The 11913-nt window shown below is 36.1% G+C and overlaps 1 protein-coding gene across 1 annotated transcript in view; it reads left to right on the forward strand.

Moving 5' to 3' along the window:
* LOC118197159 (uncharacterized) overlaps positions 1-756 on the forward strand; it is a 74190-nt gene extending 73434 nt beyond the window's left edge. The window contains exon 7 of the mRNA XM_085826804.1: positions 604-756. The gene's annotated coding sequence lies outside the window, so the exon portion shown is untranslated. The remainder of the gene's footprint in view (positions 1-603) is intronic.
* The last annotated feature ends 11157 nt before the right edge of the window (positions 757-11913 follow it).

Genomic DNA, 11913 nt, shown 5'->3' on the forward strand with positions numbered 1-11913 from the left:
ACTTTAAAATTTTTGCCAAGTAAAGATTAATAAAGTAAATAAAATAAATCACTACCACAATTCTTGCTCATTAAATTCAAGCCGTACCATACCTGCCAACCTCTAAAAATAAAAATTCAGAAGATTTCTCCCCCAAATTCAGAAGATTTCTCCAAAATTCAGAAGAACACGAAGAATTAATATCATGCTTTGATATTGAAAAATTAACAATTTATACAAATAGAAAAAAGAAAATTATAATTACATTAGTAAATTTCAGTTAAGTAGTAACTAAAAAATTTATTAGGAAACATAAAACAAGAACTTAATGTTACACAAGAAAATTATTGCAATGAATTTAGAGTGCATTTTTTGGCTTTAGCCAAAAATTCTTTGGAAAATTCCTGTCATAACAATTAGTTTCCTCATAACATTTAGCAATTAAAATGTTTTCTAGAGTTTTTGGTGAAATTGAAGAACGAAACATAGTTTTGTTTTTCTTTACAACACTGAAGACTCTCTCGCACTCAGCATTACTGTGTGGAATTACGAGAATAGCACATAAAAACTCTTGCTAGTCTATCATATTTTGGTGTTCCATGAACTCTTTTTATTCTTTTTAAGGCACCAACGAGGACATCAAGTCTATCTTCTCCAGAACTGGCAAAGTCTTCAAACTGTGCAGCAGAAAATTGGTTCTGTAATTCATCTAAAGCATCATTATGGCATTCATTTTCTTTAATTGTTAACAAAAATGGAAATTTATCAATAAAAAAACGAATCTTTTCAAAAGATGAATTTTCAATTTGTCAAAAGATGAAACATCCATTTGAAAAGTTGACCGGCATGATCAGCAGCGCTTAGCGGCATGTTCAATGAGGAATGCAGTAAACAAACACTCTGCCAAAATGACATCGGCATCCGAATTCGTAGCCGAATTTGAAAACAAATCATCCACTTTCTTTGGCGTTGTCAAAGCCGAAGCATTAACTTCATGAGTTTTAGACTTAACATGCTTCACAATGTCGCTTCTTCCACCGTGACTTATTATGAAGGCGCACGCGTTGCAAAAATGCATAGTTATTTCCTTTGAAGGATTCTTTAATTGTTGGAAATTCGGCTTTGTAGGCAGGCCGAAACTATTTAGAATACGGATTTTTTAAACTCATTTCGTAACAACGACGTATTAAGAAAATTCGTAACACGTGCAAGCAACAACAAAAAAAAAAAAAAAAAAAAAAAAAAAAAAAAACAGAATTTGACAATCTACGCTCGCTCAGTCCGAGCTGAGTAATTCCCTTGCTGCTGAAGCGAACGCGAAAAAAATAATCTGGCGCCCCACAAAGAAAAGTGTGGGAGAAACAAGTTCAGCGCATTGTATTGGCTGGTTAAGCGGCGAGTTGGGAGAAACCGCTGGCTACTGGATTCGAAGTAGTCGGTAGTTGGCGGTAAAACACGATGCAATTGGCGAAAATCGCTGAATTGCGAAAAATTCTAAAATTTCGACCAAAAATCACTAAAAACACTTGAAAAAGGAAAAAATCGTAAAATATGGATTACGATCGTAAAATCGTAAAGACAAACGCATTTTCGTAAAAATTACGAAAAATTCGTAAAAGTTGGCAGGTATGAGCCGTGCGAAAGGAAGAGCATCTTATGTTAAAAGTAACGTGGTATAGAAAGAATTAAGAAGTAAGCAGCACATTAGCAATTACCCTTAGAATATGAAGTTATCGTGGCAAAAATTGTAAACTTTAAGCAGAGCAATATATTTTGTCAAATGGTGAAAATTCACTGATCTTGTAGATGCATATAAAAAACTTTAAGGCACACTAATGTGCAACTGGTTTTTGAGAAAGTTACATATATAGTCTAAAATTCGCAACAAAAACTTAATAAGCTCAGCCAAATAAGATTAAGATAAGATTCAGCCAAATTTTGAAACAATGCTCTATATCTGCCTCTCGCGATTCTTAAAATTCCATTATTTACTTCCAACGTCAGCTTTCAATGAGCAAAAATTTTTTGTGAAGCATTTAACAGACCCATATTTTATACAATATAAATAAAATATAAAAAAATTAAAGGTCCTTTACTAAAAAATCTGATATGTACACCATATGACTTCCTTGTACGGATTATTAAATTATAGGCATTTTTCTTGCATTTCATTTAAACTTATTGGATTGAATTAAATCTACTTCGTCGACAGCGCATAAACCACAATAGAATAAATGCACTCTTTAAAATTCACTATATTTGTTGACCATAACGCCACTCTGGCGCTAGGTTCACTTAATATTACGTTCATATTATAACTCAGAATGCACAAACTTTATATCATTTGAAGCATTATCTTATCATCGTTGCCACATGTTCTATTCAAATACTATAATAAAGCTAGAACGATGTATAAAAGAAACTAAGAAAACAAAACAAAAAAGAAACAGTTTTTCGCAGACGATTTAGTATTTCTCATTCAATTAATTCAGTTCTCACCTCGCGACAAGGCAAAAATACATAAAAACTCAAAATATCTGTATTAAAAATTACGAAGTAAATCTTAAACACTTTTTTCCTCGAAAAAATTCCAGAAAGGATTAAGCATGATATAATTCGCAATAATAAATGGAGGCGTTATCTTTGTTGTTGCAAAGCTTAGTCTCTCTAGATTGGCAACAAATCTACTATTCTGCTGTTTTAAATGTAAACAAATATGTCCGCCATGTTATTCAAAACCTAACCGCACTTTAACAGCTTTAAAATTGTTCATAATTGTACAAATATTGCTTCCAGATTTACGAAAGGCATAAAAACCTTAACCGGAAGATAAGAAAAACACAATTCAATCATTTTTAAAGTAAAAGGTGTACAATTTACAAACATATAAGAGTAAAGAAACTGAGATCACTGAGCCGGGTAACAGAGTGAATATATATGTAAATATATTTATATACGTTTGGTGCGGCCGATTGCAACCAAAATACGAGGTGCGCATCTAAATGTATTAGCAGTCCTCCATATAAAATTTCAACGTTCTGAGACTAGTACATACGTTCGTACAGACGCCACGAAAAATTCTCTTCAGAATTCATTTTAAAGCAGTTTTATAAATTTTTTTGGAGGAAAAGCGTCTTTTATTCGGTACTACTTTGGTAGACGGTTGCACGGATTTTGGCGAATTTTTTTTGGCGAGCGATACGACTTATGGTAAACCAATTGCTGGACAAGTTATTTATGGTAACCGATACTTTGTTGTCATTTTATTTTTAAAATAATACGTTTAATTATGCATAAATTCCGTGTTTTAAATATTATTTAGGACTTCAAAATAATAAAAATGAATTAAATTTTGCATTTTTATTTGAAATAAAAATTTTATTGTTTATGATATTTTATGGAATTTTATGTTGTGAATGATGCAATGAATGACGTCACATTATTTTAAAAGTAATAGGTTTTAATATCTATAAATTTAATCTAATGTTTTAAACATTATTTATGGCTGTTAAATATTAAAATACAATTTAATTTTGCATTTTCTTAAATATGATTTTATTATGAATGAATATTTAAATAATTTTAATTCTGTGTGTGATGTAATTAGCTCCCCGATTGGTTACTGAATATTTGTGCATTGCCGCGCCATTTTAAAATTTTATTATTCATCTCTTCGAATTTCTCAGATTTCAAAGCGAACGGATGTGTCCGTTTCGAATATGAATGTTGTTATTGGTAATTACCAAGAATTATTGGTATCGGAATAAAAAAATTGCCGTTTGAGACCTTATTTTGGCCAACCTTGCTTTCCTAATCAAAGATTTATTTATTCTTACAAGGGTCAGAGGAAATTTATTTTAAATTTTTGGAGGAAACCTCGCTAATTGCTTCTTCGATGAAGTGCGATATATCACAGACGGAGGTCGTTTTTTTTTTCTGGTACTTATCAATATACAACAGGTAAAATACTTTAAAAAATGTAAGTACATATTTTTCTTTTACTTTATAACTGTATACTTGAATTTTTATTAAAAAATTAATACACTGTTTTAAAAAATTCCTGAGATATTTATTGCCACATATGTTTTAATGTTAAATAATTATATCCTATAAAACTTATTTTTAAAGGATTTGAATTTAATTAATTGAAAAATTTTAATTCTTTTAAACTTTGGTATGATATTTTTAATTCAATAATCAATATAAATAATATTTTATTCCAATTAAATGTTGGCGCAATGTTTTTATAGCGGTGTTTTTATTCTATTATATGAAAGTAATAATTTAACCTTACTTTAGCATTTTATACTCTTAGTAAATGTATTTATTTGCATTTGCCAGCCATCTTAAAAAACAACGTTTTCAACAAAAAATGAATCCATTATTTTTACCGATATTTATTTTTTTTTTTTTAGTTTCGAATACTTTACTATGCGTGAAATACGTAAAAACGGCGTTTTTCAAGATGGCTGACGACTGTAAAAACCGCACCAACAATTGCGCCAACGTAAATCGCCAAAAATCCGTGCAACCGTCTACCAAAGTAGTACCTTTTATTCTGTCCTTGCATACAGATGTCACGCAAAAACATCGTTAAATTGCATTCTATAGCGGTCAAAATGGATATTTTCGTTGAATTACGCTGCCTGAAGCTTTTCGCGACTACAATACTTCCTTTTTACTTCGTACAAGGAAGTAAAAATTACATATTGTTTTTGAGATTTATGCTGTGGATCAACGTGAAACTATTTTCTTGGATCATGTTCTATTCGGTGGAGACAACATTTACTTCACCCGTGGTTCGTTTTTTTTTCCACTAGAAATTAATGGCGTAAAGATAAAAAAATTTAATTTTTCAATTCCAGTGCCACTGATTATAGATTTCGACTGTGGATTAACGATTAATCATTGTTTAGTAGCTATTTTCTAGTTTTAGTATTTGCGATATGCCACAGTGTAAATGCTCCTTTAGACACCATTTTATGCTATGGTACAACATGGCCATTCATAATTCCATGAAGCATTTTAAAAATTTATAAAGGTTAAACTACACAACCGATAAAATATTTCTTTTACATTGAAATAGAGTCTCACCACGTAATTTTTCTACGTTTTTCACAAATGCTTGATGTGCCCAGCTTTAATGATACGGCAGACATGTATGCAATTGTTCATGTCATCCTGCGCACGCGCAGGCCATAGTCAACTACAGCCGCAATATGGGTGATACGGCTGCCAGGATTCTAGAGATCAGTCAGTTGTGAAGATAACACAGTACTCTTGAAAAACGCCAAAATAAAAAGTCATATGTAATTAAAAATAAAGCTGAGATGGGTCCTGTATGTCCTCTCCACCTTCGTAGCATATTTTGATGAAAATATTCTAGCAAATTTTATCCATCGTGTCAAAAAGGATTTTGCTATTGATACTTATGCTGTGAGTATAACAACTGCTTTCATGAAAAAAAGAAATCATTGCTTTCATACAATTATAAGAGTCCTTCCAATGTGTTCAACCAAATCCATCCAGTGATGCAGAGATATACGTCATATCAGATAAAGCTAACAGGTTGAAAATTTGTGAAATATATAAAAGATATTCGATGCATTTAAGTTACACTCTATTTTGATGCAATAAAATTTGTTAAAAGTTTAATAAAATTTACACAAACATAAACTCTGTTTTAGCGTAATAAAATACTTTATTGTAACAAAATAATAATAAAAAAATCTGATATGTACACCACATGACTTCCTTGTACGGAGTATTAAATTATGCATTTTTTCTTGCATTTCATTTAAACTTATTGGATTGAATTAAACCTACTTCGCCACAGTGCATAACCACAGTAGAATAAAAGCATTCTTTAAAATTCACTATATTTGTTTACCATAACGACACTCTGGAACTAGGTTCACTTAATATTTCGTTCATATTATAAACTCAGAATGCACAAACTTTATATCATTTGAAGAATTATCTTATCGTTGCCACATGTTCTATTCAAATACTATAATAAAGCTAGAACGATATATAAAAGAAATTAAGCAAATAAAACAAAAAAGCAACAGTTTTTCACAGACGATTTAGTATTTCTCATTCAATTAATTCAGTTCTCACTTCGCGACAAGGCAGAAATACATAAAAACTCAAAATATTTGTATTAAAAATCACGAAGTAAATCTTAAATACTTATTTCCTCAAAAAAATTCCAGAAAGGATTAAGCATGATATAATTCGCAATAATAAATGAAGGCGTTATCTTCGTTGTTGCGAAGCATAGTCTCTCTAGATTGGCAACAAATCTACTAGTCTGCTGGTTCAAATGTAAACAATCAATGGCCGCCATAAAAAAAAGGCTTAGCGGCACTTAAACAACTTTAAAATTGTTGATAATTATAAAAATATTGCATACAGATTAACTAAAGGCATAAAAACCTAAACCGGAAGGTATAAACAACATAATTCAATCATTTTTAAAGCAAAAAATGTACAATTTACAAACATATACTACGAGTAAAGAAATTGAGATCACTAAGCCGGGTAACAGAGTGGATATATATATAAATATATTTATATATGTTTGGTGCGGCCGATTGCAACCAAAATACGAGGTGCACATCTACATGTTATAGCGGTCCTATATACAAAATTTCAACGTTCTGAAGCTACTCGTGTTTGAGTTATGCGAGATACGTACTTACATACGTTCGTACAGACACCACGAAAAATTCTCTTCAGAATTAATTTTAAGGAAATTTTTTTGCAGGAAACGAGTCTTTTATTCTGTCCTTACGTACAGATAGCACGCAAAAACATCGTTAAATTGCATTCGATAGCGGTAAAAATGGATATTTTCGTTGAAATATGCTGCTTGAATCTTTTTGCGATTACAATGCTTCCTTTTTACTTCGTACAAGGAAGTAAAAATTCATTTTTATAATATTGTTGCGTGCGTACGGGTTCATTATGAAATGAATGCACAAGTCCGATGAAAAATGAACAAAAATTTATTATTATCACAACAAAAATGCTTAAATTTTCTCAAATTATCATGCAGTATTACAATATCTCACAGTAGTTATCTTTTAATTACTCAAATATACAATAGCTAAAAATAATAAAAATAAAATAAAATAAAATGAATATAAATAATTCAAAACAGCTAAAGAACGCTAATCTGCGAATTCGCTACAATCAACAAGAGCAGTTTTCTAAACAACAACAAACTAAGCAACTACTACAAACTGAGATGTTTTCCTCCTTTTATAAGATTTTAAAATCATGCGCTAGAATTTTCCAGTACTTTCTCGAAATCAAAAAAAGATATTTATTTATTTAATTCACGCGCTCTTGTATTTTCAATTTTCCTGCTTAGCTTTCTTTTAATATTCGTCACGCGCTGCACTGCGCGAGAAATAAAACCATTTAATTTATAATTGAACTAACATTAGCTTTTTAAATACCAAATTCGTAACACTGCCCCCTTCCCAAGGACTGCACGTCCCGGGCAGTACAATCCCTGGACAGGAAGCTAAACTTACAACTGTGGCATAAATGCAACTGAGGCATAAACATTACATTACAATATCAAACAATATAAACTATAAATGCAATAACTAACTTAAACAAATCAAATGCTATCAAATACTAAATACAAAACAAATACTAAATACAAATCAAATACTAAATACAAATCAAATGAAATACACATTTATAAACAAAAAGGACCATGGTCTGATACTATTTACAATTATTTACATTACGTACTATGGCCATAGTAATGAGCTAACCTGTCGTAATGAACGACTTTAGGTTTAGAGTTCGAAGACTTACGAATCAGAACCACGACGTCATTCAGCCTGTTTAGGACTGTGTACGGCCCATCCGAGGTGACTGTAATTTCGGAAAAAGTCCTTTCGTCGAGTCGGATTCCACAACCACAACCTTGTCTCTTTCGTGGAATTGATGTTCAGTAGCTCTTGTGTCGTATCGGGTCTTCATCTTCTCCGTCGCCAAGTTGACTCGCTCTCGTGCAAAATTGTGCATCACTTCAAACCGGGCCTGGAGATCTTGAATATATTCCTCAGACGATGAAGGAGCATCCGGAGGGCGGCCAAACAATAGATCACAAGGCAGACGAAGGTCACGACCGAAGAGCTTCTGTGATGGAGAATAGCCGGTAGTCTCGTGGACAGCACTGCGGTAAGCCAGTAAAAAGAGTGGTAATTTCTTGTCCCAGTCCTGTTGGTTTCTGGAAACCACTAATGAGAGGTTATTAAGGATGGTTCGATTGAACCTCTCTACCATGCCGTCCGACTGGGGATGCAATGGCGTCGTTTGAGTTTTGTCAATGCCGAGTAGTTTGCATAGTTTTTTGATTACTGCCGAGGCAAAATTCCTTCCCTGATCGGAATGTAACTGAAGAGGCACTCCGAACCTGGAAATCCAGTGCTGTATCATTACCTCAGTTACTGTGACAGCCTCTTGATCAGGAATAGGATAAGCTTCAGGCCACTTGGTGAAGTAATCAATGACAACGAGTATGTATTTGTTGCCATCAGCAGTTCGTGGCAGAGGTAACAGGATGTCAAAGGCGATACGTTCAAAAGGCGTCCCTACGTTGTAACGTTGCAGCTTGCCTCGGCTGCGTCTCCTCGGTCCTTTCCGACCTGCACAGGCATCGCAAGATCGGCACCACTTTTGCACGTCATCCTTTGCATTATTCCAGTAAAAGCGCTCACGAACTCTCTGCAAGGTCTTCATTATTCCAAAGTGACCTCCAGTAGGGGTGCTATGTAACTCTTTAAGGACATCAGGAATGCGGGATCTTGGAAGTATAAGTTGCCATCGGAACGTCTGCCCATCATCCGATTCGAATTTCCGGTATAAGACGCCGTTTCGAATGTGAAGTGAATCCCTGAGTGCCCAATATTGTTTGGTTGTAGGACTACAGATAGAAATGTCCTGCCAGGTAGGTTTTCTGTTTGATGACTCCATTAAATCAATTACGGGTTTAATGTCGCGGTCTTCCAGCTGGTCTTTTCTGACTTCATCATCACTCCACCGTTCTCGATCAGCCGATGTTGATGTTGTAATTTGTCTTGCGACCGGAGTCAGCAGCTCGTATTTCGCTTCCACCCTGGAACAATATCGGCAGCTTTCTTGGAAAGGTCTTCTAGACAGGGCGTCGGCGTTTCCGTGTGATGATCCCTTACGATGACGGATAGTGATGTCATATTCTTGGAGTCTCTGTATCCACCTGGCTATTTGACCCTCAGGATTCTTGAAATTTAAAAGCCAGGTCAATGATGCATGATCGGTGCGGAGCAGGAATTTTCTGCCGTATAGATAAAGATGGAACTGTTCTACAGCTTTGACTATGGCGAGCAACTCTTTCCTGGTGACACAATAATTCCTCTCCGGTTTAGACAGGCACTTGCTCCAGTATGCCACTACACGTTCTTGGCCGTCTATTTCTTGGGACAAAACAGCACCAACACTTTCATTACTCGCGTCGGTGTCGAGAATAAATGGTCGGTCAAGCTGAGGATACGTCAGGATTGGAGCAGATGTTAAAGCCTCCTTTAAGTTGTTAAATGCATCCTCGCATTCTTTTGTCCACAAGAACTTCTGGTTGCTCTGTGTCAGCTTGTGTAGGGGTCTTGCGATGGAAGAAAAGTCCTTCACGAATTTCCTATAGTAGGTGCAAAGCCCTAGGAAGCTTCTCAGCTGATGGACATTTTCGGGACGTTTCCAGGATTTAACGGCTGATACCTTTTCAGGATCCGTGCGCACACCTTCTGCAGAGATGACATGTCCCAGGTAAGTCACTTCCTTTCGGAACAATTTGCATTTAGCGGGACTCAGCTTCAGATTGGCTTCTTTCAGTTTCTGAAGCACCTTCCTAAGATTTTCTAAATGTTCTTCAAAACTCTTTCCGACGATGATGATGTCGTCCAGGTATATCAGGCAGGCTTCGTAGGAAAGGCCTTTCAAAACAGTTTCCATAAGACGTTCGAATGTTGCCGGCGCATTACACAGTCCAAACGGCATCACCTTGAATTGCCAAAGCCCTTGTCCCGTAGTAAATGCCGTCTTTTCTCGGTCTTCAGGCTGTATTTCTACCTGCCAATACCCACTCTTTAAATCAAGTGTTGAGAACCACTTGCTTCCAGAAAGAGTGTCTAGAATGTCGTCAATTCTAGGAAGAGGGTAACTGTCTTTCTTCGTAACCTCATTCAACCGGCGATAGTCGACGCAAAATCTTGTTGAGCCGTCTTTCTTTCTGACTAGGACGATGGGAGATGCCCATGGACTTACTGAAGGCTCGATGACATCGCTTTCTTCCATATCTTTTAACAGTGTTCGCACCTCTTCCTGTTTAGCAAACGGTAGACGTCTTGGATGTTACTTGATCGGGGGATGATCGCCGGTATCTATTCTATGTTGTGTCAAACTAGTTCGACCCACGTCAGAAGACGAGCGGGAGAAAACAACTTGAAGATCTTTAATGACGCGATCGGCAGCATTCCTCTCTTTATCGTTTAATTGCGCATTCTGCAATAACTCCGATGTAATTCTCTCTGAGGACACGGATTCTTGGATGTTACTCTTTCTTTCAACGGTGGTAACTGGAGTACATGCTGCAACCACTTCACCTTTCTTAATAATTCTCCCCTTCTCAGTTACATTGGTGGCTCTCACCGGGATAACCGTTCTGGATAGGTCGACGAGTGTTGAGGCTACTAGTACTCCTTTTGGGCTATTACAGTTATTGGGATATTCTATGATGCCGTAGCGGAAATTTCTGTTTTCGGCTATGGATCCAGGAAGTAAAATTTCTGTTCTTGCCGGTATTGTGATATTGTCTTGTGCTATGATTTTATGGACAGATTTAACTTCATCATTGACTCCAAATAACGCTATGTCCTCAGATGTAGAATGCAATTCGTTATTTTTAAAGTCCAAGGAAAAATTGTATTTCCTTAGAAAGTCCAATCCGAGTATGCAAGAATCAGTGATCTCTGCTACATATGCCGTGTGATGGTAAGCGGCACTTCTAAACTTGATGTTAGCATTTACGTTTCCATCGATGTTGATCTTCTCACCGGACACAGTCTGTAGGGTAACGCAGGGCGGCGTCCAGATAAGTTTGCTTCCCAGTTGTTGAGCCAAATCTTTTCGGATGATGGTAACGTTGGCTCCTGTATCTATCGTCATATTGCAGGGAACTCCATTAATATGTCCTATTATGAAAAGTCCATTACTGCCGCCTCTCACTGCAGAAATCTGAAGCGCTTTAAACTGGGGCTTTTCATGATCTGGCAACCTCCGCCCCGCGAGATGGCCACTAATTAGTTTCCCTGCTGTTTGTTAGGAGCGGTCTTAGCATCCGTGCCCTGGGGTGTTCTGCAGTTTCGTCGTATGTGTCCTTCAGCACCGCAGTTCCAGCACTTTACGGTCGGTTTCTTGTCACCAATATTCATATCTCAAGGCGTTCAGTTGTCTAGTTAAATCGTCTAGACGAGCAGTGACTTGATCCCCTGGCTCCTGGACTTGAGCAGCTCTGACTGGATGGCGGTCTCGACGGGTGGCTTGCTGGGCTGCCTCAAATTTCATGGCTTACACTAAAGCGCTTTTCTGATCTTTAACATCCGCCATTCGCAGTGCTTTCTGTATTTCAGGGTTCCGGATGCCATCGATGAAATATTGCAGGGACAGGATTTCCCTTGTTTCTGTCGGGCACTCCGAAAAGGCGTGATGTGACAGCCTTTCAACATCCGTGGCGAGCTCCTGAAGCGTTTCGGTGAGCTTCTGTTGACGAGATTTTAATTGGAGCCTGCTGTAGTCTTTTAAACATTTCTCGCCGAAGCGCAGCTCCAAAGCGCGGGATAGAGCTTCGAAATCTAGCCTTTGATTTTCGGGAAGCGT

This window comes from Stegodyphus dumicola, chromosome 1 (assembly GCF_044657685.1).
Source record: "Stegodyphus dumicola isolate Sdum_Otavi_A_Nest chromosome 1, ASM4465768v1".
Classification (NCBI taxonomy): domain Eukaryota; kingdom Metazoa; phylum Arthropoda; class Arachnida; order Araneae; family Eresidae; genus Stegodyphus; species Stegodyphus dumicola.